This window comes from Lontra canadensis, unplaced genomic scaffold, assembly GCF_010015895.1.
Source record: "Lontra canadensis isolate GAN:19392208 unplaced genomic scaffold, GSC_riverotter_1.0 scaffold35, whole genome shotgun sequence".
Classification (NCBI taxonomy): Eukaryota; Metazoa; Chordata; class Mammalia; order Carnivora; family Mustelidae; genus Lontra; species Lontra canadensis.
This window is the reverse complement of record NW_022631029.1, coordinates 7462427-7487436: the sequence shown is the minus strand read 5'-3', so window position 1 is coordinate 7487436 and position 25010 is coordinate 7462427. Positions and strand designations below refer to the sequence as shown.

General features: G+C 39.7%; 1 protein-coding gene and 1 pseudogene across 1 annotated transcript in view; both read left to right on the top strand.

Annotated features, from left to right (window-relative positions):
• PRKAR2A (protein kinase cAMP-dependent type II regulatory subunit alpha) overlaps positions 1–25010 on the top strand; it is a 106049-nt gene that overhangs the window by 25852 nt on the left and 55187 nt on the right. The gene's annotated exons all lie outside the window — the stretch shown is intronic.
• LOC116874016 lies at positions 23715–24247 on the top strand (annotated as a pseudogene).

Here is a 25010-nt window from a genome sequence, read left to right as displayed (position 1 = left end):
AGGACGCAGGCTCCCTGCTGAGCAGAGAGCCCAATGTGGGACTTGATCCCAGGACCCTGGGATCATGACCTGAGCCGAAGGCAGAGGCTTTAACCCACTGAGGCACCCAGGCGCCCTGGCTTCCAGTTTTCTTAACAGGCTAGGCTGATTTCTGTTGGTAAGAATGCCTTGGGTGTGGTAAAGGTGGAAGTGAAGGTTGACATATGAAGGAAGATACAGAAGCCTCACTTGCCTCTTCACATGTTTGCATCAGGGCAGAGGGCAGCCAAGATAGTCTGTAATACCTCTTGAATGCAGTGTGTGTTAATGTTTATAGAATAATTTGTGCCTTTGGGAATGGAAAATGACTGACACTCCCTTTTCTAAGTTGCAACATTTGTGTACTTGGAGGATTAAGAAACTTCCAATTTCTGGGTGGCTCAGTGGGTTAAGAATCTTCCAGTTTCCTAGTAGCATGGCATCCCTAAATGCCAGTGCTTTTAAAAGAAACAAAAATCTGAAATGGAATATATACGTTCAGCCTTTCACAAAAATATGCCAACACTTCTGAATATCCAAAGGCTTTAGAACTGGAGAATTGAAACCTCCCATTTTCTTCACATCCTAAAAGACATGTTGAAATTCGTGATTAAATATTTACAAAACACAAAGCTGGGGTGCCCCTGGGTGGCTCAGTCCATTATGTGTCTGCCTTCTGGTCAGGTCATGATCACAGGGTCCTGGGATGGAGTTTCCAGTTGGGCTCCATGCTCAGTGAGGAGCCTGCTTCTCCCTCTCCCTTTGCCCCTCATCCTGCTTGTGCTCTTTCATGCTCTCTCTCTCAAACAAATAAATAAGATCTTAAAAAAAAAAAAAAAGAGTCTCTTATAGTTTGACGCCTGGGTGGCTCAGTTGGTTGGATGACTGCCTTCGGCTCAGGTCATAACCCTGGAGTCCCGGGATCCAGTCCCTCATCAGGCTCCCAGCTCCACGGGGAGTCTCCTTCTCTCTCTGACCTTCTCCTCGCTCATGCTCTCTCTCACTGTGTCTCTCTCAAATAAATAAATAAAATATTAAAAAAAAACCCCACAAGTCTTCAAATTAGAGAATAGAAGTGAATTAGCTGTTTGCTACTAGACAGAGCTATGCTTTGAATTGCTGGAGAGCTGCTCTAAGGACTTCATAAGCTTTGAACTACTCTGATTCTGTGATATGTTATTGATTTATAGCAATGATTCTCTACCCTGGTGCATATTAAACTTATAGAGCTTTATGAAAATACAAATGGAACAAGGCATTGAAGAATGTTTAAAATCAGCAAAAAGGTCAGACTTAGTTCAAGATTCAAAATACATCTTTCTGAAACTGGAAACCATAAACCTGTTCACTCTTTGGGTGAATAGAAAGGATTATAAAGTCAATTGAATATCCTACTCAGTGACCCTTCACTGTTAGCATTCTTGATAACTTCCCCCCTTTGGCTTATCTAGCTACATTTTTTTATAACTTCCTCCCCTTTGCCTTATCTGGCTTTACTTAGAACTTTTAACAGGGCTCACAGCAGCTAATCACAAACTTTCTGGAAATTGCAGAGAGTTTTGTCAATCCCGAGGAAAAATTGAGGCTCTGTTGCCCAAATCTTTGTAATCAAGTGGACTTTTGTCTTCTATATCCAGAAGCTGGAGAGGTACCTCCTGTTCCTTTCTAATCTGAGTCATACCCCAGTCTTTATCTCTTGTCTTTAGTTCTTTGTGCTTTAATATGTATACAGTGTTACACTTAACTTGATTTCTGTGACTAACACAAGATTAGACAAGTTTTTGCTGTCTGTAGATATTAGTTGTGTTTACAAGTTCTCAGAGTTTAAAAAATCTGAGCACATTTCAGAGCTAGATTTTTTTAGTTTAAACAGAACACAGGGCTTCACATAAAGTAGGAAAAGCTCTTTTTTTTTTCTTTCTCACAGTTGTCTGTAATGCCAAATGAAAAAAGGGTATGATGAATTGTTTTCTTCCTATTAATATACCTCAGAACCTACTGAGTCTGTGCCTTATTGTATCCCAGGATATGTTTGTTTATTGTTTGTTACCACAATTAGATTATAAACTCCACTGAGGATAGGTGATTTGTTTTGCTCGCCACCCGAATCCCGATGTCTAGCATGTAATAGGCACTCAATAAATATTTACTGAATGAAAAAGAGCGATATTTTTTTCCTGTTTATCTCTTTTTACTCTGTTTCATTTCCTCTCCATGCTCCTTGTACTTAATATTGATATGAATCATGTCTAAGGGCTTTCAGGGCTTTCAGTGGTATTTTCTAATTATTTTTTGACATATAATACATGTAACAAAATTCATCCATTTGAAGCACACAATTCAACTTTTAAAAAAGATCTTTAAAATTAATTAATCAATTAATTAATTAATTAATCTGAGAGAGTGCACAACAGGGACCGTGACAGGCAGAGAGAGAGGGAGAAAGCAGCCTTCCTGCTGAGTAGGGAGCCCAACATGTGGGCTTAATCCCAGGACCCTGGAATCATGACCTGAGCCGAAGGCAGAAATTTAACTGATTGAGCCACCAGGTGCCCCCAATTCATTTATTTTTAGTAAATTTACAGAGCTGTACATTCCTTACCACAATTTTAGAACTTTTTATTATCCCAAAAGATCCCCTGTGATTGCAATCACTTCCCTTTCCCACCCCGTTCCCAGGCAATCACTAATCTACTTCTCTCCTTCTAGTTTTGCCTTTTTTGGGCATTTCCTTTAATAAAATCATACAGTATGTGGTCTTTTGAGCCTGGCTTCTTTCACTTAATTTTTAAAAATTGCAGTGAAATTCATATAACATACTGTAACTGTTTTAAAGTGTACTACACTTCAGTGGCATTTAGCATTTAGTGCATTCACAATGTTACGCAACCATCACGCCTCTGGTTTCAAAATTGTTTCAGTGCCCCAGAAGAACACACTGTGCCTAGTAATCACTCCTCATGTTCCCCTTCCCCCATTCCTTGGCAACCATTAGTTGGCTTTCTTCTTCTATGGATATATGGATTTATCTTTCTGAATAATTCATATTCAGAATATGAATCAGGAGTATTTAAACTTTTGTGTCTGGCTTCTTTCATTTAACATGTTTTCAGGTTTCATCCAAGTTGTTGTGTGTTAGTAGTACTTCATTTCTTTTTATGGCTGAATAATATTCCACTATATAGACAGACTGCAGTTTTTCTGTTCATCTGTTTATAGACGTTTGGGCTGTTTCTACCTTTTGGCTATTGTGACTAGTGCTGCTATGAATATTTATAAACAAATATCTCTCTGAGTACCTGTTTTCAGTTCTTTTTGAGTATGTACCTTAGAGTGGAATTGCTGGGTCCTTTGATAGTTCTATGTATACTTTTTGAGGAACAACCAATTTGCCACAGCTCCCTCACCATTTCACATTCCCATCAGAAGTGTCCAAGGGTTTCTGTTTCTCTCCATCCTTGCCAACTGATTCGTTTGCCATTTTTTGGATAAAAGCCATCTTGCTGGGTGCAAAATGGTATCTCTGTGGTTTGATTGGCTCTTCATTAATGACAATGATGTTGAACATCTTTTCATTTACTTGTTGGATGTTTGTATATCTTCTTTTGAGAAAAGTCTATTCAAGTCCTTTGCCCACTAAAAAAAATTATTATTGGGTCACCTAGGTGGCACAGTTTGTTAAGCATCCAGCTCTTGGTTTCAGGCTTGGGTCGATCACGGGGTCCTGGGACTGAACCCCGTGTGGGGCTCTGCATTCAACATGGAGTCTGCTTGGGATTCCCTTTCCCGCTCCCTGTGTCCCTCCCACTCATGCTCTCTCTCTCAAATAAATAAATAAATCTTCAAAAAAATTACTATTGAAGTATATAGTTGACATATAATATGTAGTTGTATGATGTTATAGTGATTGACAATCCTATACATTATGTAGTACTCACCATAATTAGTGTAGTTACCATTGTCACTGTACAGGGTTATTGCAATCTCATTAGCTGTATTTGCTATGCTGTACTTTTCTCTCCGTGACTTATTTATTTTATAACTAAAAATTTGTACCTTTTAAATTACCTTCACCTATTTCAGTCATCCCCCCGCTCTCCTCTCCTCTGGTAACCACTGGTTTGTTCTCTATGAGTCTTTCTGTTTTTGTTGTTGTTGTATGTTTATTCATTTAAATTGGGTTATGTGTCTTTTGTTGTTGAGTCATGAAAATCTGTGTTTATTATGCATACTAAAACCTTATTAGATATATGATTAGCAAATATTTTCTTCCATTCTGTATGTTGTCTTTTCATTCTCTTAATGTCTTCTGATGCACAAAGTTTTGGGGTCAAATATAAGAATCCATTGGTAAATCCAGTATAGTTTTAGCTCTTATATTGATCCATTTTGAGTTAATTTTTGTATGTGGAGTTAGGGTTCCAAGTGTATTCTTTGCATGTGGTTATCCTGTTGTCTTAGCACTATTTGCTGAAGAGACTATTCTTCCTGTTGAACATTGTTGGCACTGTTGTTGAAAATCAGTTGGCTACATTGGGGTGCTGGGGTGGCTCAGTCAGTTGAGTGGCTGCCTTCAGCTCAGGTCATCATCCCAGGGTCCTTGATCGAACTGCACTGGGCTCCCTGCTCAGCAGGAAGTCTGCTTCTCCCTCTCCCTCAGCCCCTCCACCTGCTTGTGCATGTGCACGCTCTCTCTCTTTCTCTGACAAATAAATAAAATCTTTTAAAAAAAAGGAAGGAAGGAAGGAAGGAAGGAAGGAAGGAAGGAAGGAAGAAAGAAAGAAAAAGAAAGAAAGAAAATCAGTTGGCTACAGATGTATGAGTTTATTTCTGGACTTGCAATTATTCTGTTGGTCTGTATGGCTCTCCTCATGCTTGTACTACACTGTTTTGAATACTGTAGCTTTGTAGTAAGTTTTGAAATTGGGAAGTCTCACTTACTTTGTTTTTCTTTTCTTTCTTTTTTTTTTTTTAAAGATTTATTTATTTTGGGGGGAGGAGTAGAGGGAGAGAGAGAACCTTCAAGCAGACTCAAGAGTCCAGAGCCCCACATGGGGCTCGATCCCACTGCTCATGAGATCACGACCTGAACTGAAACTGAGATTCAGCCCTCAACCAACTGAGCTGCCCAGGAACCCCTGTTTTTCTTTTCTGATATTGTTTTGGCTATTTCGAGCCTTTATAATTCCATGTGAATTTGAGAATCAGCTTTTCGATTTCTACAAAAGAGGCCATTGTAATTTTGATAAAGATTATATTAAATCTCTAGATCCTTTTGGAGAGTATTGCAACTTAATATTAAGTCTTCTAATCCATGAACATGGAATGTCTTCCATTTAGTTCGGTTTACTTTAATTTTTTTTGTTGTTGTTTCTATATTGTATATTTCTGTAACATTGGAATTGCTTAAATGAATTTGTATTTCTTTTGCTGGTAGAAACAATAAATATAATTAAATTTTTTTTAAAATGCAGTGTAGTTAACACATAGTGTTATATTAGTTTCAGGTGTATTTCTTTCAGTGATGTTTTGTACTTTTCAGCACATACATTTTCACTTCCTCTGTTAAATTTATTCCTAGGTATTTATTCTTTTGGGTCCCATTTAAATGGAATTGTTCTCTTTTTTCCTTTTTCTTTTTCTTTCTTTCATTTTTTTTTTTTTAAATAAACTCTGTGGCCAACATAGGGCTTGAACTCAGGACCCTGAGATCAAGAGTCACATGCTGTACCTAGTGAGCCAGCCAGGCAGATGCTTAATAACTGAGCCACCCAGGTATCTTGAAAATTTTTCAGTTTTGCACCATTAGGTATGATGTTAGCTGTGGAGTTTTATAAATACTCCTTTTCATGTTAATGAGATTTCTTTCATTCCTATTTTTCTGACTCTTTTTTTATCACAGAAGACTGCTGAATTTTATTAAATGCTTTTTCTGCATCTATTAAGGTCTGTGATTTTTTTCCTTCATTCTGTTAATGTGGCACATAACATTGATATTCTTATGATGAACTACCCTTCCACTCTTGTGCTAAAGCCTACTTGATCATGGTGTATACTCTTTTTTTTTTTTAAAGATTTATTTATTTATTTGAGAGGGAGAGAGAGCACAAGACAGGGGAGGAGCAGAGGGAAAGGAGGAGAGGGAGAGACAGAATCTCAAGCCAGCTTCTTGCTCAGTGTGAGCCAGATGTGGGGGTTGATCTCATGACACTGAGATCACAACCCGAGGTGAAACCAAAAGTCAGCCACTTACCTGACTGAGCCACCCAGGCACCTCAGTGTATAATCTTTTCAATGTGCTGTTGGATTCAGTTGAATTTGTTAGATTTTGGTGTTTTTTTTTTTTGTTTTTTTTTTTTAGGATCTTTCATCTCTATTCATAAGGACTATTGCTCTGAAGTTTTCTTGTGTTATCTTTGTCTAGCTTTGGTATTAGGCTAATGCTGGCTTCATAATTATGTATTAGGAAATGTTGCCTCCTCTGCAATTTTTTGGAAGAGTTCCTGGAGGATTGGTACATGTAAGTGAAAGAAAGCATGAAAAATAACTCAGAATTTTGTTTTTAGTCATTAATGAACTTGCATTCGAGTTTTTAATTTTTCTGGCATGTATAACTGAATTTTAATCCCTGAATTTTGTGATTTAAAAAAAAAAACAAATTTAAGCAATCTCTACACCCAGTGTGAGGTTTGAACTAATAACCCGGAGATCAAGAGTCCCATGTTCTTCCAACTGAGCCAGCCAGGTGCCCCAAATTTTTCGATCTTTTGTAGTCTCTGTGTAGACATTTACTTCATATTCCTTACCTGTTTACCTAACTGCCTTGAACTTATGTGATTTGCATTTCTAAAAACCTCAATTTTATTAATAATGCCATATAACTGATTTTTGATTATAGCTTAATCAGTTACATTTTTTTAAAGATTTTATTTGTTTATTTGACAGAAATCACAAGTAGGCAGAGAGGCAGGCAGAGAGAGAGAGAGAGGGAAAGCAGGCTCCCCACTGAGCAGAGAGCCCAATGCAGGGCTCCATCCAGGAGCCTGGGATCATGACCTGGGCCAAAGGCAGAGGCTTTAACCCACTGAGCCACCCAGGCGCCCCATTAATCAATGGGTTAACATATCCATCTCTCAATATGTTAACAAAGGAACACAGATAGAAAATTAGCATGAAATGAGCTCATTGTATTTTCTTTTGAGAGGACCACATATTTCAGCTGGGAAAAGAATATCTGAATTTTTAATAGATAAGACATCAAGTTCTGACTCTCAATACTGTTTTCACTGTTCACTAACAAAGAGCTGGTGGTTCATAGTTCTGTTTTGTTTCATATTTTACGTTAAAAGAATGTATTTCTTCTAGCAGTAATATATTTTTACTTTTAAATTTAGAAATTATACAAAAACATAAAGAAAATGTAAATTGTCCCTGATTCTATCACCCAAAGAAAACATTAGCATTTTGGTGGTTTTCTTTTTTTATTTATGCACAGGTAAAAACGTGTATGTAAAAACTGACATTGTAGGAATGCCTGGGTGGCTCAGTCAGTTAAGCATCTGCCTTCCCACATCAGGCTCCTTGCTCTACCTCTGCCTGCCTATGATCTCTCTCTATCTCTCTGTCAAATAAATAAATAAAATCTTAAAAAAAAAAACCCTGACATTTATATAGCATCAGGCAATTTTTGCTCTGATTAACCTACAGTGAGTATTGTTTTTCCTTGTCATTAAATGGTCTCCAAAAACTTGATGTTTTTTCAACTAACATCTTCTTTTATGAAATTAGAAGTTTTCAGGTTTTTAAAAAGTTTGGTAACATACAGTGCAATATTGGTTTCTGGAGTAAAATTCAGTGATTCGTCCCTTACATGCAACACCTGGTGATCATCACAACAAGTACCCTCTTTAATACCCATCACCCATCTAGCCCATCTGCCCCTGCCTGTCTCCATCAACCCTCAGTTTGTTTTCTGTTGTTAAGAGTCACTTATTGTCAGCGCCTGGGTAGCTTGGTTAGTTGAGCATCCGACTCTTGGTTTTGGCTTTAGTCATGATCTCCAGATTAGGAGATGGAGCCCCATGTTGGGCTACACACTCAGCAAGGAGTATGCTTCCCCTCTCCCTCTGCCCCTCCTCCTGATTGAGTGCTCCTTCTCTCTTTCTCTCTCTGAAATAAATCTTTTTTAAAAAAAGTCACTTATGGCTTGTTTCCATTTCCCTCTCTCCTTTTATTCTTTCCCCTCTTCCCATATGTTCATCTGTTTTCTTTCTTAAATTCCACATATGAGTGAGATCATATGGTATTTGTCTTTCTCTGACTGATTTATTTCACTTAGTGTAATGCAGTCTAGCTCCATCCAGGTCATTGCAAATGGCACAATTTCATTCTTTTTGATGGCCAAGTAATATTCCAGTGTGTGTGTGTGTGTGTGTGTGTGTGTGTGTACCACAACTTTTTTTTTTTAATATTTTATTCATTTATTTGAGAGAGAGGTGGTGAGAGAAAGCATGAGCATGTGTGGGGGAGAAGGAGAAGCAGGCTCCCCACTGAACAGGGAGCCCGATGTGGCACTCGATCCCAGGACTCCAAGATCATGGCCTGAGCAGAAGACAGACACCCAACCGACTGAGCTATCCAGGCACTCTTATACCGTATTTTCTTATCCATTCATCAGTGGATGGACATTTGGCCTGTCTTGGCTATGTTGATAATATTGCTATAAACATTGGGGTGCAGATCTTACTTTGTGAATCTACTTTTTAAATTTTTAAATATTTTTATTTATTTATTTGACAGAGATATCACAAGTAGGCAGAGAGGCAGGAAGAGAGAGGGGGAGGCAGGCTCCCTGCCAAGCAGAGAGCTGGATGTACTTTGAATCGGTACTTTTTATCCTTTGGGTAAATGCCTAGTAGTGCAATTTCTCGGTTGTAGGGTAGTTTGTTCGTTCGTTCTTTTCTTTCTTTTTAAAAAGATTTTATTTATTTGAGAGAGAGAGCATGAGTGGGATGGGAGGAAGGACGGACGGAGAGTGGAGAAACGGGCTCCCCATTGAGTGGGGAGCCTGATGTGGTGCTTGGTCTCAGGACTTCAGGATCACAACCTGAGCCAAAGGCAGATGCTTAACCAACTGAGCCACCCAGGCACCCCAGGGTAGTTCTATTTTTAACTTTTTGAGGAACCTCCAAACTGTTCTTCAGAGTGGCTGCAGCAGTTTGCATTCCCACCAACAGTGCAAGAGGGTTCCGTTTTCTCCACATCCTCGCCAACACTTGTTGCTTGTGTTGTTATTTTTAGCCATTCTGACAGGGGTGAGGTGGTATCTCATGGCTTTGATTTGTATTTCCCTGATGCTGAGTGATGTTGAGCATCTTTTCATGTGTGTGTTAGCCATCTGTATGTCTTCTTCGTAAAAGTGTTCATGTATTCTGCCCATCTCTTAACTGGATTATTTGTTTTTTTTGGATGTTGAGTTTGGTAAGTTATTTGTAGATTTTGGGTACTAACCCCTTATCAGATATGTTGTTTGCAGATATCTTCTTTCATTCTGTAGGCTGCCTTTTAGTTTTGTTGTTTCCTTCAGTGTGCAGAAGCTTTTTTTTTTTTAAGATTTTATTTATTTGAGAGACAGCGAGAGAGGGAACACAAGCAGGGGGAGTGGGAGAGGAAGAAGCAGCTTCCCACTGAATGGAGAGCCCTATGTGGGGCTCGATCCCAGGACACTGGGATCATGACCTGAGCTGAAGGCAGATTCTTAATGACTGAGCCACCCAGGCACCCCTGTGCAGAAGCTTTTTATTTTGATGAAGTCCCAGCAGTTCATTTTTGCTTTTGTTTCCCTTGCCTCTGGTGACATGTTTCTAATAAGAAGTTACTATGGCTGAGGTCAGAGAGGTTTCTGCCTGTCTTCTCCTCTAGGATTTTGGTGGTTTCCTGTCTCACATTTAGGTCTTTCATCCATTTTGAATTTATTTTTGTGAAAGGTGTAAGAAAGTGGTCTAGTCTCATTCTTCTGCTTGTAGCTATCCAGTTCTCCCAACACCATTTGTTGAAGAGACCGTCTTTTTTCCATTGGACATTCTTTCCTGCTTTGGCCAAGATTAGTTGACCATATAGCTGTGGGTCCATAATTTTTTAAAGATTTTATTTCTAAGTAATTTCTACACCCAGTGCGGGGTTGAACTCACAATCCTGAGATCAAGAGTCACATGCTCTGTTGATTGAACCAACCAGGTGCCCCTCCAAAATGATTTTTTTTTTAAAGATTTTATTTATTTGTCTGACAGATAGAGAGCGAGCACAAGTACACAGAGCAGCAGGCAGAGGGTGAAAGAGAAGCAGGCTCTCTGCTAAGCAGGGAGCCTGATGCGGGGCTCAATCCCAGGACCCTGGAACCATGACCTGAGCCGAAGGCAGCTGCCCAACCAACTGAGCCACCCAGGCGCCCCTCCAAAATGATTTTTTTTTAAAGATTTTATTTTATTTATTTGAGAGAGAGAGAGAGCATGAGAGGAGAGAAGTCAGTGGGAGAAGCAGACACCCTGCTGAACAGGGAGCCCCATGCGGGACTCGATCCCGGGACTCCAGGATCATGACCCGAGCCGAAGGCAGTTGTCCAACCAACTGAGCCACCCAGGTGCCCCCCAAAATGATTTTTGAAGGCTCTGTAATTAGGATCTGCTTGACCATTCTCTTAGGAATAAACATATACATATATGTGTGTGTGTGTGTGTGTGTGTGTGTGTGTGTATTTTTAAAGATTTTATTTGACAGAGAGAAGTAAGAGAGGGAACACAAGCAGGGAGAGTGGGAGAAGCAGGCTTCCCGAGGAGCAGGGAGCCCAGTGCAGGGCTTGATCCCAGGACCCTGGGATCATGATCTGAGCCAAAGGCAGACGCTTAATGACTGAGCCACCCAGGTTCCCCAATAAACATATTTTCTAATTTTCCAGATATCCATATTTTCATTCAGAACTCATTTTTAACGTCTTTTGAAATAATTTCAGACTTATAGAAAAGTGCAAGTAGAACAGAGAATTCTCATATCCACATTCCCCAAATGTTAACATTTATCACATTTGCTTTGTCATGTTCTTTTTCTCTGTTAGGCACACACTTTTTTTTTTTTTTTTTTTTCTGAATTGTAATAGCAGGGCTGGGAAGCATGAAGAGAATGAGGCATTTGCCTTGGACACAGAATTTGAGTGGGTACCAAAAAACTCAGGAATCAAGACAGATATTTTAATTCAATATTGAAATAAAAATTATTCTAAAATAATGTGTGATTACTATGAACATTTTAAAGATACATCAGTTATTGCAGGCATGATGCCCTTTTATTTCCTTTTTTAAAAAGATTATTTTTTTATTTAACTTTAAAAAATATTTTATTTATTTGACAGAGATCACAAGTAGGCAGAGAGGCAGGCAGAGGCAGGGGGTGGGGGGGAAGCAGGCTCCCCACTGAGCAAGCTCCCCCAATGTGGGGCTTGATCCTAGGACCCTGAGATCATGACCTCTGCCAAAGGCAGAGACTTAACCTACTGACCCACCCAGGCACCCCTATTTATTTATTTATTTTATTTTTTAAGATTTTATTTATTTATTTACTTGACAGAGAGAGCACACAAGCCAGGGAGAGAGACAGAGGGAGAAGCAGACTCCCCACTGAGCAGGGAGCCTGATGCATGGCTCCATCCCAGGATCCTGAGATCATGACCTGAGCTGAAGGCAGATGCTTAACCAACTGAACAACACAGGCTCTCCTATTTATTTATTTTAGAGAGAGACAGAGGGAGAGAGGGCACAGAGTGGGAGAGGCAAAGGGAGAGGAAGAGACTCCACACAGAGCATGGAGCCTGATATGGGGCTCCCTCTCACCACCCTGAGATCACAACCTAAGCCAAAACCATAATTCAGATGCTTAACTGACTACCACCCAGATGCCCCGATGCCACTTTATTTCTAAATATTTCAGTTTGTTTCCTTTAAAAAAGGAGGGATGGTATTCTCTTACATAACCACAATACAGTGATCAAAATATAGGAAAAACTTTGGCATAATACTAGTACCTAATATCTAATCTACAGATGTTTAGTTTTTATCATCTGTCTACTATAGTAGTGTTCTTTATAACAAAACAACTTTTTTCTGACTCAGGATCCTATCCAGAATCAAATGCTGAATTAATTGTCATGTCTCCTTAATGACATGACAACTGTGAACTAAACAGTGACATTTTTTGAACTAAACAAATTTTATCCTTCATGACTTTAACACTTCTGAAGAATGTTGACCATGTATTTTATAGACTGTCCTTTGATTTGGGTTAGTCTTTTATTTCTTCTTGATTAAATCCAGGTTATAAAGTTTTAGTAAGAATACCACAGAGGTAGTGCTGTGTCCTTCTCAGTGCATTACATCAGAAGACACAAGGTGTCTTTTTTGTCCTATTACTGATGGTGTCAGCTTTAATCACTTGGTTAAGGATGTATCTGTCCAGGTTACTCCATTGTTATTTTCTAATTAGTGGTATTTTGTGGAGGAGATACTTTGAGACCGTAAAAATACTGTTTCTCTTCATGCTTTTGAGTATCCATTGATGATTCTTGCCTTGAACAGTTATTTACAATGATGCTTGCAGATGGAGATTTAAAAAATTTTCCATCTCTCCTTTTTCTTTTATTGGTCAAGATTTTACTCTAAGAATGTATTACGTACATATGTATTATGTATGTATTACATACATATTATGTATGTATTGCATTATTAATATATATTAATATATAATATGTTAATATTATAACATAATATTAATTATTAATGTTATAATATTGATAATTATTGTAATAATGTTATAATATTAATAATTATATATTAATATATACCAGTATAGATTTATGGATTCTTTCTTCTATGAGTTATATAATCCAGTACAATCTTTATTTATCTTGTTAAATACAGAGTTTTGTTTTTTCTTGCTCAGGTCACAGTCTAATGTGCATTGGCAGGGCTAGGCCTCTGCACCCACATATTCAGAGACCCAGGCTCCTTAGACCCCTAGAGTAGCCCTTTCAACTGGAATTCTGAGGAAATAGTTAAACCCTAATGCCTCAAGACATCTGTTGTATGCAGCAAGTTAATTTCTCTGTGATTCTGGAGTGGTACTGATTATATGCCATCCATGGGAGAACTGAGGAATTAGTCTACTTACTTACATCATTGTATTAAGGGCTTAATTCTCTCAGGAAACCCTGATTGGGAAGGGCTTCTCTGGAGACTCAGTCTTGTGCTGACTTCTCTGCAACTAGTTGAAAGAGGAGGGAAGAGAACATGAACGATCCCATGGAGGATTTTAAGGGGTCAGGCTGGATTTGGCAACATTAGTCACCAACGTTCCATTAGCCAGAATGGTTCTTATTGTCCCTAGCTGCCAGAGAGGCTAGGATACGGTCTAGCTGTGTGTCCAGTACGAAAAGAAAACAGGATTTGGTGAACTCAGAGCAATCTCTGAAATGCTTCCTTTACTCTGATTCTGTTGATAAAATTTTTTGTTTCATTTATCTATCTCCTGATACAGTATCTAGCACATAATAGGCAAAGTCTTGAAAAGTCCTTGAGAGAACTACTTTGGACCTTATTCAGAGACAATGGCAAGTTATCAGGGATTTTACTCATCTGGGAAATGATGTGGTTAGTAGTTTGTGTTTGGAAGATTGGAGCTTCATGGAAGGTACTGGGGTGCTCTCTGGGGGTATTTAAAAAAAAATTTAAGATTTTATTTATTTGACAGAGAGAGAGAGATCACAAGTAGGCAGAGAGGTAGGCGGAGAGAGAGGGGGAAGCAGGCTCCCTGCTGAGCAGAGAGCCCGATGCAGGGCTTGATCCCAGGACCCTGGGACCATGACCTGAGCCAAAAGCAGAGGCTTTAACCCACTGAGCCGCCCAGGCGCCCCTCATTTTTTTAAAATTTTTTAAAAAGATTTTATTTATTTGAGAGAGTGTGAGAGAGACCATGAGCAGGGGGAGGGGCAGAAGGAGAAGCAGACTCCCTTCTGAGCAGGGAGACCGATTCAGGGCTTGATCATGGGACTCCTGGATCATAACCTGAGCTGAAGGCAGATGCTTAACTGACTGAGCCACCCAGATGACCCAGGGATATTTTTTTAAAGTTGAGGCTAGAGAAAGCATAGAGAGTGGATGTGAATTTCAAGAGCAGACTCAATTAAGTCTTGGTGCCCAGTTGAAAATGTGTGAGGGTAAGGGAAGGGTGATGTGGTGAGGCAGGAGGAGGAGGTACAGACAGGCTTCAGTGGTGATGGTTACAGGCAGACCTAGTACAGATTTGGTCTCAGCCATTCAAATGCAGACCTCCAAAGGCAATGAGAAATAGAAGTTTGGAGCTCAGGGACAACATAGGGATATAGAAGTGGATTTGCTATGTGTGTGTGTGTTGTGGTGGTAGTAGCAGCAGCAGCAGTAGTAATAACAGTAGTGGGAGATTAAGACTGCTACAAAGGTTTGTAGAGAAGATAGCCCAAGAAAGAAGCCAGGGGCTTTTCAACAGAAGGGTAGCGGTGAGAGTGCCAGTGAAACCAGAAAGGTAGGAGGAGAAATGAGCAACGTTCTGGCCTAGCCAATGGAAAGGGGAATTCGAAGAAACCTGGGCTAGTGAACCATGTCAGCTGTATGGGAGGTCAAACAGAATGAGGAAGGGGCCGAGGGTAGTGATGGTGAACTGCCAGCCTCTTGGTGAGGGAGGAACATGGCCCAGCTGCATTGGTACTGAGTTCCACTCAGGAAAAAGCTTTGTTTATCATCCGGTGTATCTTATGCTTTATGAAACGAACTGCCATTAAGATAATTTATTTCTGTATTTGCTAACTTTAAAAGCTTAGAAATATGTGTTTATTTTGTATCTTTTATGAAGTTAAAATCTTTCTCATGTTATCTAGTTTCTGTAGGTTGTCAGCATTGATACTTTTCAGACCTCTCCTCACCCCACTGGATGGGAAAGGCAAATCAATTTCAGATTAAAGAATTTACCAGAATTGGATGTGTTGTTTTGATTTAGAAATTTCTGAAGAATGTACAGTTTTCACAGACCGCACGATGAAGAAAATAAAGGTGTCCCAACTTCTCCTGCTTTGGACTCTCCTACCTTCGGAGTTGGCTTATTTTAGTTTAGGTCGTTAAATGAGTTATAGTTTTACTCCCTAGAAGTCAGATGAAATCAACCACAGAAGTAGTAAAGAGAGAGAGCGTGTGCATGAGCAAAGAGGGGAGAAGGGAGAGGCAGAAGCAGACTCCCTGCTGGGCGGGGAGCCCAACACAACTCAGGGCTCAATCCCAGGACCCTGAGATATGACCTGAGCCAAAGGCGGATGCTTAACTGACTGAGCCACCCAGGTACCCCTGAGTTGCAGACTTTAAACGGTAAACTATATGGTATGTGAATTCTACCTCAATAAAGCTATTAATTTCAGAAAAAGCTGTTATTTTTAAAAAGTGGCATGTTTTCCTTTTTGTCCCCAGCTATTGCAGACTCAGTGCCCCCCTGAGTGTTTAAGCTATGGCCAAGTATGATTATTTTTCTTTCTGTTTTTTAAAAAAGAAAGTATAATTGAAGTATAATTGACACACAGTGTTATATTAGTTCCAAGTGTATGGCATAGCGATTGGATGGTTCTATTCACTACTCTTTGCTTACCACACTAAGTGTAGTCACCATACAGGATTATTACAATTTTATTTGCTGTATTCTCTATGCTGTACTTTTCATCCCTGTGACTTATTTTGTAACTGGAAGTCTTCTTTTTTTTTTTTTAAAGATTTTATTTATTCATTTGACAGAGACACAGCGAGAGAGGGAACACAAGCAGAGGGAGTGGAAGAGGGAGAAGCAGGCTTCCTGCCGAGCAGGGAGCCCGATGTAGGGCTGGATCCCAGGATCCAGAGATCATGACCTGAGCCAAAGGCAGCCACTTAACGACTGAGCCACCCAGTCGCCCCCAAAACTGGAAGTCGTCTTTTTGTTTAATTTGACAGAGAGAGACATAGTGAGAGAGGAATAGAAGCAGAGGGAGTGGGAAAGGGAGAAGCTGGCTTCCTGCAAAGCAGGGAGCCCGCCTGGGATCCTGAGATCAGGACCTGAGCCAGCCGAAGGCAGCTACTTAACGACCGAGCCACGCAGGTGCCGCTATAACTGGAAGTCTTATCTCTTAATCTCCTTTGTCTATTTGGCCCATACTTCTCTTTTTCTTTGTAATGACTCTTTGTACTTAAGTGGATTTATTTTAAATGGGAAAAAATAACAGTTTTAAAAACTTTTTTAAAAAAGATTTTATTTAAAAAAAAAGATTTTATTTACTTACTATTTTTTAGAGAGAGAGAGAGAATGCATGCGCGCATGATTACATGAGGGTGGTTGGACAGAGAGGGAGGGAAAAGGAGAAGTGGGCTCCCTGGTGGGGCTGGATCCCAGAACCCAAGGATCATGACCTGAACCAAAGGCAGGCACTTAATCATCTGAGCCACCCAGGGGCCCCTAAAAAGAACTGTTAATGTTGATCTTAGAAAAGCACTTGATTTTGAACCTGGTTCAACAGATTTTGCCTAATGAAAGTACTGATAAACTGAGCTAGTTCTAAGAAATTATTCAGTCAGGACTCCAGATACAAATTTCTAGTGGTAGTTTTTAACTTCATTTAAAAAGACATTTTAGACATTTCAAGAAAAAAGGTGCTTTCCTAAACTTGCATGGATGTGAGTGTTATCTAGTTACCCTGCTAGCATCCCCCCGGTGATTCTTTTTTGTTTTGTTTTAAAGGTTTTATTTATTTATTTGACAGAGAGAGACACACAGAGAGAGGGAATACAAGCAGGGGGAGTGGGAGAGGGAGAAGCAGGCTTCCCAGCTTAGCAGAGAGCCTGAAGTGGGGCTCATCCCAGCATCCTGGGATCGTGACCTGAGCCGAAGGCAGAGGCTTAAGGACTGAGCCACCAGGCGTCCCTCTGGGTGATTCTTGATGCTAACCTCTCTACAGGTACCTGTGTGGCTGGCTGAGAGCATGGGCTATGAAGCTAAGGCTGCCTGCCACCGAACCTGGTTCCATCTTTGTTAGTAGAGTGAGTTATTTAACCCTGTCTTTGATTATTTTTCTATTAAATATTACCACATAAAGCTTGTGTGAGAATTAAGTGACTTAATACCCATGAAGTACTTGGGCCAGATCCTGGCACATGTGTGTTAGATACTGTTATTCCATGTGCATGATTTCCAGCCTTCTTTGTCATCTTGATAGGCCTAATTTGCTTTAATTTCTGTATTGATTAGGATTAGGTTTGTGAGTGACAAATAATAGCACTTAAAGGAAGCCTGAAGTGTAGCAGCCCTGGATCAGTAGGACAGGGAGCTTCAGGAAGTTGTCAGGGATCTAGATTATCCTATCTGGCTTCTCTGCAAGCCTATTCCTACTCTTTTTCAGAGTTAAAAGTCAAACAAGGGGCACCTGGGTGGCTCAGCTGGTTGAGCATCTGCCTTTAGCTCAGGTCGTGATTCCTGGGTCCTGGTGTCGAGCCCCTCACGTGGGGCTCCTGGCTCAGTAGGGAACCTCCTTCTCCCTCTCCTCCCTCTGCAGCTCCCCCGATTACATTCTCTGTCACTCTCTCTCTGTGAAATAAGTCTTTTTTTTGTTTTAAGTCAAAGGATAATTAAAACTGAAAGAGGATTAGTAATGTAATTGTTATTTGGAAATTTGAAGTTAATCTCAGGAGAAATAGCTGAAAGAGTTCATGTGGTTGCCTCTGGGGAGCAAAAATTGGGAATAGGGAGAGATGGGTTGAAGGATGGCTGTGTTTTGCTGATACTGTTTTCTTAGTTATAGCTTATAGTGCTATTTGACTTTTTAAAATCTGTGATATGTAGTAGTTTGATTAAAGACAAAATTGTTAGAAAATAAGGATTATATCATAATGTGTTTGTACAGCTTTTTTCACATAACACTGTATCTTGGAGATCTCCCTGTCCGTTCATGTTGGTGTGTTACATCCATTTTAATGGCTACTTAGAGATTCGTACTCTCGCTACACCAACATTTCCTTCATTTCTTTTTTTTTTTTTTTTAATTTTTAAGACAACTTCTCTTTTCTTTTTTTCTGGCTGTTACATATTACACTGTGATGATTGTGATACATATATATTTTTTTTTCATTCATATTCCTAGAAGTGGAATTGTTGCTTGGTTAAAGGCGGTTCACATTAAAAATTTTGACAGAAGCTGCCAGATTGTCTTCCAAAATTTTAAGATCCCTTTGACAACTATGTGGGGAGTAGATTGGTGTGGAGCAGAACTGGTGGTTGGAAGACATGTTTGGAGGCTGCTGCGAGTTATCCAGGCAAGAAAGGATGCACTTCAGGCTAGGATGACAGTGGAGCTGGAGAAAGGTAGACTGATAGGAGAAATAAAGTGGGAGGGAAAGCAGATGGAGTTGTTAATGAAGTAGGTGTGAGTAATGAAAGAGAGGAAGGAGTCAGTGGTGATTCAGGTGGACCAGTGACATCAGTTAGAGTTACCGTAGGAGATGAACCTTATTTGTCATGGCCGAACCAGATGACTTCATAGATACTTTACGACTCTGACATTTTATGATTTTGGGATCTGTGACAGCACCCTTATTTATAGATTAAATGATACCTTTCTGCTCTTCCCCAGCTGAAGGAGAAAGAAAGTGCATATAGATAACCAGCTTACTACTACTGAATATTGTTCTGCCATAGAATGGCTTCCAAAATGACCCTTGCTCCCCTCTTCACCCTCGTCTCTGTGCTCTCGTCTCACATTGCTCACGCCATATCATAACCCTTTCATTTACTGAAATCACGGGCTCACTCAACTCCCAGCCCAACTGTGCTGCTAACATCCTCCCGGCCCCATTTAAGTCCAGCGTGCCTCCTCTTTGCCTTTCCAGCAGTTGTAGGATGTTGTGTCCTCCTGAATCTTGCCCTACCTTAGTTGTGCTTGGATTATGTTCTCCAGGTTTTCATGATATGTCCTATTACATTCATAGTGAAGATTCTGTTATCTTATTGATCACATGTTTGAATTTAAAACAGAGACTTTGGGGCACTTGGGTGGTGGCTGGTTGAGCCACCAACTCTTGGTTTTGGCTCAGATCCTGATCTCAGGGTCATGACATGGAGCCTCGTGTCAGGGTTCACATGCAGCGCGGAGTCGGCTTCAGACTCTTCTCTCTCTGTCCCTCCCACTCGTGCTCTTTCTCTCTCAAATAAATAAGTAAAACTTTAAAAAATAATAAAATAAAATAAAATAGAGACTTTTGGAAATGTTTTTGATTTCTCTAGCATGATCTTAATATCACTCACCACATATAATATCCTACCTGTTTAAAACCATGTTTTAACTTTCAGGGCCCGTCAGCATTTAGGAGTTCCTTTTATTAGGAATCAGGAATTTTAGTTTCACTGATCACTGAGATGGCGTTTGTTAATTTTTTGAGGCACATGTTTTCAGGCCAGGTTACATTTTAAGTCTTCTTATCCCTTATCAGTATTTGTTTATAATGAAAATCAGAGAACATTTTAGGTAGTGTTTTCTCTTGGAAGGTTTTCTTACACCTGCTATGCCAGTTGAATATTTTGTCCGATCCATATAAAGGCTGATGTGATCTGTTTTGAGCTCTCTGTAAACAGTGGTGAAATTAGAATAAGGTGATCTCTTTGACCGTGGTAACTGTTGATAGCATTCTCTGGATGCCTTGGCAGTTTATCTGGCTCTGACAGCAGCCGTTTCTCCTGGCCCTGCAAAACCTTAGAAGACGTGTACTAACTTAGAATTAAATTGCACAGAAGTTTATCAGGCAGCAGCATGTTCATCCACTCATTTATTCAAGCTAAAGCCCTTAAGACTCTTGTTTTTAATTATGTTTTTTCTATTGCAATTCAACATTTTTTACCTTTGAACTCTTTCATAGTAACAGAGAATACTTTAGAAATTAAAAAAAATCATTTTATCTTTTTTGCATGATTTATGAATATAGCGACTTTAAGTTTGCATTTATTTATTTATTTATTTATTTTTAAGTAGCGTGAAGCCCAACATGGGGCTTGAATTCAATGACCCTGAAATCAAGAGTCGGACACTTAACCGACTGAGCCACCCAGGTGCACCATAAGTTTGCATTTTTAAATTTTAGTTTAATATATTATGAAATAAATTCAGTGAATTTCAACACATTATTTAATTTACTTTAAAAACTATGCATGCCCTTTTTAATTTTAGCCATTCTGGCAAGGATAGGGTGGTACTTCACTGTGGCTTTGACTTGCATTTCCCTGACGATTGGTGATGCTGAGCATCTTTTCATACGTCTTGGCCATCCCTATGTCTCCTTTTTTTTTTTTTTTTAAGATTTTATTTATTTATGAGAGAGAGAGAGCACAGGCAGACAGAATGGCAGGCAGAGGCAGAGGGAGAAGCAGGCTCCCTGCAGAGCAAGGAGCCCGATGTGGGACTCAATCCCAGGACGCTGGGATCATGACCTGAGCCGAAGGCAGCTGCTTAACCAACTGAGCCACCCAGGCGTCCCCCTATGTCTTCTTGGGAGAAATGTCTACTCAAGTCCTCTGCCCATTTAAAAAAATTTTATGTTAACGTTATTTTTTATTTGAACATAGCTAATATACAGTGTTATATTAGTTTCAAGTGTAGATTATAATAATAACAACAATTCTGTACATTACTCAGTGCTCATCATGGTAAGTGTACTCTTAATCCCCCTCACCGATTTTACCAATCCCCCCTCCCTTCTACGTCCTCTCTAGCAACCACCAGTTTGTTCTGTGCATATGAATTTTTTTTGTTTGTCTCTTTCTTCCTTTGTTCATTTGTCTTCTTTCCTAAATTCCACATATGAGTGAAATCATATGGTAATTGTCTTTCCCATTTTTTTTTAAAGATTTCATTATTTATTTATTTGACAGACAGAGATCACAAGTAGGCAGAGAGGCAGAGAGAGAGAGAGGAGGAAGCAGTCTCCCTGTGGAGCAAAGAGCCCAATGTGGGGCTCGATCCCAGGACCCTGGGATCATGACCTGAGCCAAAGGCAGAGGCTTTAACCCACTGAGCCACCCAGGCACCCCTGTCTTTCCCATTTTTTAAAAGATTTTTATTTTTGGGGCGCCTGGGTGGCTCAGTGGGTTAAAGCCTCTGCCTTCGGCTCAGGTCATGATCCCAGGGTCCTGGGATTGAGCCCCGCATAGCCTGCTTCCTTTTCTCTCTCTGCCTGCCTCTCTGTCTACTTGTAATCTCTGTCAAATAAATAAAAAAAAAAACCTTTAAAAAATATTTCTATTTTTAAGTTATCTCTGTACCCAATGTGAGGTTCAAACCCACAACCCTGAGATCGAGAGTTGAGCACTCTACCAACTGAGCCAGCCAGGTGCTCTGTCTTTCCCATTTTTTAGTCAGTTTGGGTTTTTTGGTGTTGAGTTATGTAAGTTCTTTATATATTTTGGATATTAACTCCTTATTAGATACATCATTTGCAGATCTCTTCTCCTTTCAGTAGGTTGCCTTTTTGTTTTGTTGATGGTTTCCTTTGCTATGCAGAAGCTTTTTATTTTGATGTAGTTTATTTTTGTTTCCCTTGTCTCAGAAGACATACCTAGAAAAATGTTGCCATGGCTGATGTCAGAGAAATTACTGCCTGTATTCTCCTCTAGGACTTTTATGGTTTCAGGTCTCACATTTAGGTCTTTAATCTATTTTGAGTTTGAAAATGGTCCTGTTTCATTCTTTTCCTTGTAGTTATCTAGTTTTTCCTGAATCATTTGTTGAAGAGAGCTGTCTTTTCCCCCACTGTATTTTCTTTCTTTTTTTTTTTTTAAGATTTTATTTATTTATTTGACAGAGAGAGGTCATAAGTAGGCAGAGAGGCAGGCAAAGAGAGCGGGGGAAGCAGCCTCCCTGCTGAGCAGAAAGCCCGATGTGGGGCTCGATCCCAGGACCCTGAGATCATGACCCAAGTCGAAGGCAGAGGCTTTACCCACTGAGCCACCCAGGCGCCCTCCCCCACCATATATTCTTGCCTCCTTTGTCATAGAGTAATTGAACATATAAGTGGAGCAAATTGGTTCTCTATTCTGTTCCATTGATCTGTGTGTCTGTTTTTGTGCCAATACCATACTGTTTTGAATGCTACAGCTTTGTAATAGATCTTAAAATCTGGTATTATACCTCCAGGTTTTATCTTCTTTCTCAAGATTGCTTTGGCTATTCAGGGCCATAAAAAAGGATGAAATCTTGCCATTTGTGACTACATGGATGGACCTAGAGGGTATTATCTAAGTGAAATAACTCAGACTCAGAAAGACAAATACCATATCATTTCACTCATATGTAGAATCTAAAAAACAGGAGAAATGAATAAACACAAAGCAGAATCAGACCTTATAAATCCAGAGAAGAAACTGATAGTTGCCAGAGGAAAGGGGGTAGGAAGATAGACAGATTGGTAAAGGGGAGTGAGAGATACAGGTTTCCACTTATGAAACAAATAAGTCACAGTAATACAAGGCACAGCATAGGGAATATAGTCAGTGATATTGTAATAGCATTTTATCATGACAGGTGGTAGCTACACTTAATGAGCATAGCATAATGTATAGAGAAATTGAATCACTATGTTATATACCTGAAACTGTAACATTATATGTCAACTATATTCAAGTTAAAAAATCAAATAAAAACTTTTTAAAAGAACAGTATTTACTTCATGCAAACTAACCATGACTTTCTCCTATTTGACTTCAAACCAAACCTCTTTTTTGTTAAAAAAAAAATTAAAAAAAAAACCAAAACCTTGGAATTCTTTTTTTTTTTTTTTTAAAGGTTTATTTATTTAAGGGGTTGCCTGAGTGCTTAGTCATTTAAGCAGTGCCTTCAGCTCAGTTCATGATTGCAGGGTTCTGGGATAGAGCCTGCTGGTCTCCCTCTCCCTCTGCCCCTCTCCCTGATCACATGTAAGCGTGCTCTCTGTCTGTCTGTCTTTCTCTTTCAAATAAATAAATAAATACCTATTCACTAGGAAAAATGTCAACTCTACTGAAAAGTTGGAAGAACAAGTGAACTCCTCCTAGTTGGACCACTTGTTAATGTTTTGCCACGCTTCACTTCCTTTATCTTTCACTTCTTGTTTATGTACCCATGCACATACACATATACATTGTAGTATTAATTTCTGCTTTATATATATTTAATTTTTTAAAACTGTGGACAAATGGAAATAACAAAATTTACCATTTAAAATTCGCAGTTTATAGAGGGTATTATGCTAAGCAAAATAAGTGAATCAGAGAAAGACAATTATCACATGATCTCACTCATATGTGGAATTTAAAAAACAAAACAGAGGGGTGCCTTGGTGTCTCGGTTGGGCAACGCCTTTGGCTCAGATTATGATCCTGGAGTGCTAGGATTGAGTCCCACATCAGGCTCCCTGCTCAGCAGAGAGTCTGCTTCTCCCTCTGCCCCTCCCCCTCTTGTGCTCTCTCTTTCATTCTCTCTCGAATAAATAAATAAAAATCTTTAAAAAAGATTTTTCTTTTTTCTCTGTCTCGACTGAGGCAGCCATCTTGTTCTTGCCACATGCTGTTGTTAGAGGACCCTGCCTGCTTCAGATTTACCAACAGCATGGATCAAGAAAAGCTAGCCAAACTTCAGGCTTAGGTCCAGATAGGGGGCAAGGGTACAGCTCGCAGAAAGAAGAAGGTGGTACATAGAACAGCTACAGCTGATGACAGAAAACTCCAGAGTTCTCTAAAAAAACTGGCTATGAATAATATAGCTGGTATTGAAGAGATGAACATGATTAAAGATGATGGGACAGTTATTTGTTTCAACAATCCCAAAGTCCAAGCTTCCCTTTCTGCTAACACCTTTGCAATTACTGGGCATGCAGAAGCCAAACCAATCGCAGAAATGCTTCCTGGAATATTAAGTCAGCTTGATGCTGACAGCTTAACAAGTCTTGGGAAGTTAGCTGAACAGTTCCCATGGCCAAGTGTTGGATAGCAAAGCAACAAAACCAGAAGACATTGATGAAAAGGACGATGATGTTTTCCACATCTCATAGAAAATTTTGATGAGGCATCAAAGAATGAAGCTAACCGAAATTTTTTCTGGAGTTTGGAAGCTGGCATGGACTAAATTTAACAAATCAGCTATGTGGTTCCAAAGTTTTACAGACATAGAGAACATCAACTGTTACTAGTTCAGTAATATAAATATTTTGTATATTGATAATGCTGTTTGTTCAGCATTTTTCAGTCATTTGATTTTGCATTTTGCACTTCCTCCCAGGATCTATTCTTTTGGTCAGAATATGAAGTGTCGGTGCAGTTTGAGGGTGTTTTGGTATTTGATTCTCAGTTTTCTGGGGGTTTTGTTGTTGTTGTTGTTGTTGTTGTTTTTTATTTGACAGGCAGAGTCCACAAGTAGGCAGAGAGAGGAAGGGAAGCAGGCTCCCTGCCGAGCAGAGAGCCCAATGCGATGCGGGGCTCTCGGGGCTCAGGGCTCCGGGCTCAATGCCAGGACCCTGGGATTATGACCTGAGCTGAAGGCAGAGGCTTTAACCCACTGAGCCACCCAGGTGCCCCTGTTTTGTTTTTTTGTTGGGGTATTTTTGGTTTGTGTGTATGTTTATGTATGCATGTGGGTATGTGTGTATACAGTGGAGAGCAAATTGGAAAACAGTTCTATTTATCCTCCTTCTTCCCTTGGTAGAAAATAAAACAAAACTTTATATTTAAAAAAAAACCAGAATCATAGAGGTAGAGAGGAAAAAATGAAACAAGACAAAATCAGGGAGACAAACCATAAGAAACTCTTAATCATAGGAAACAAACTGAGGGTATTTGGAGGGGAGGGGGATCAGGGGATGGGGTGACTGGATAATGGACATCAAGGAGGG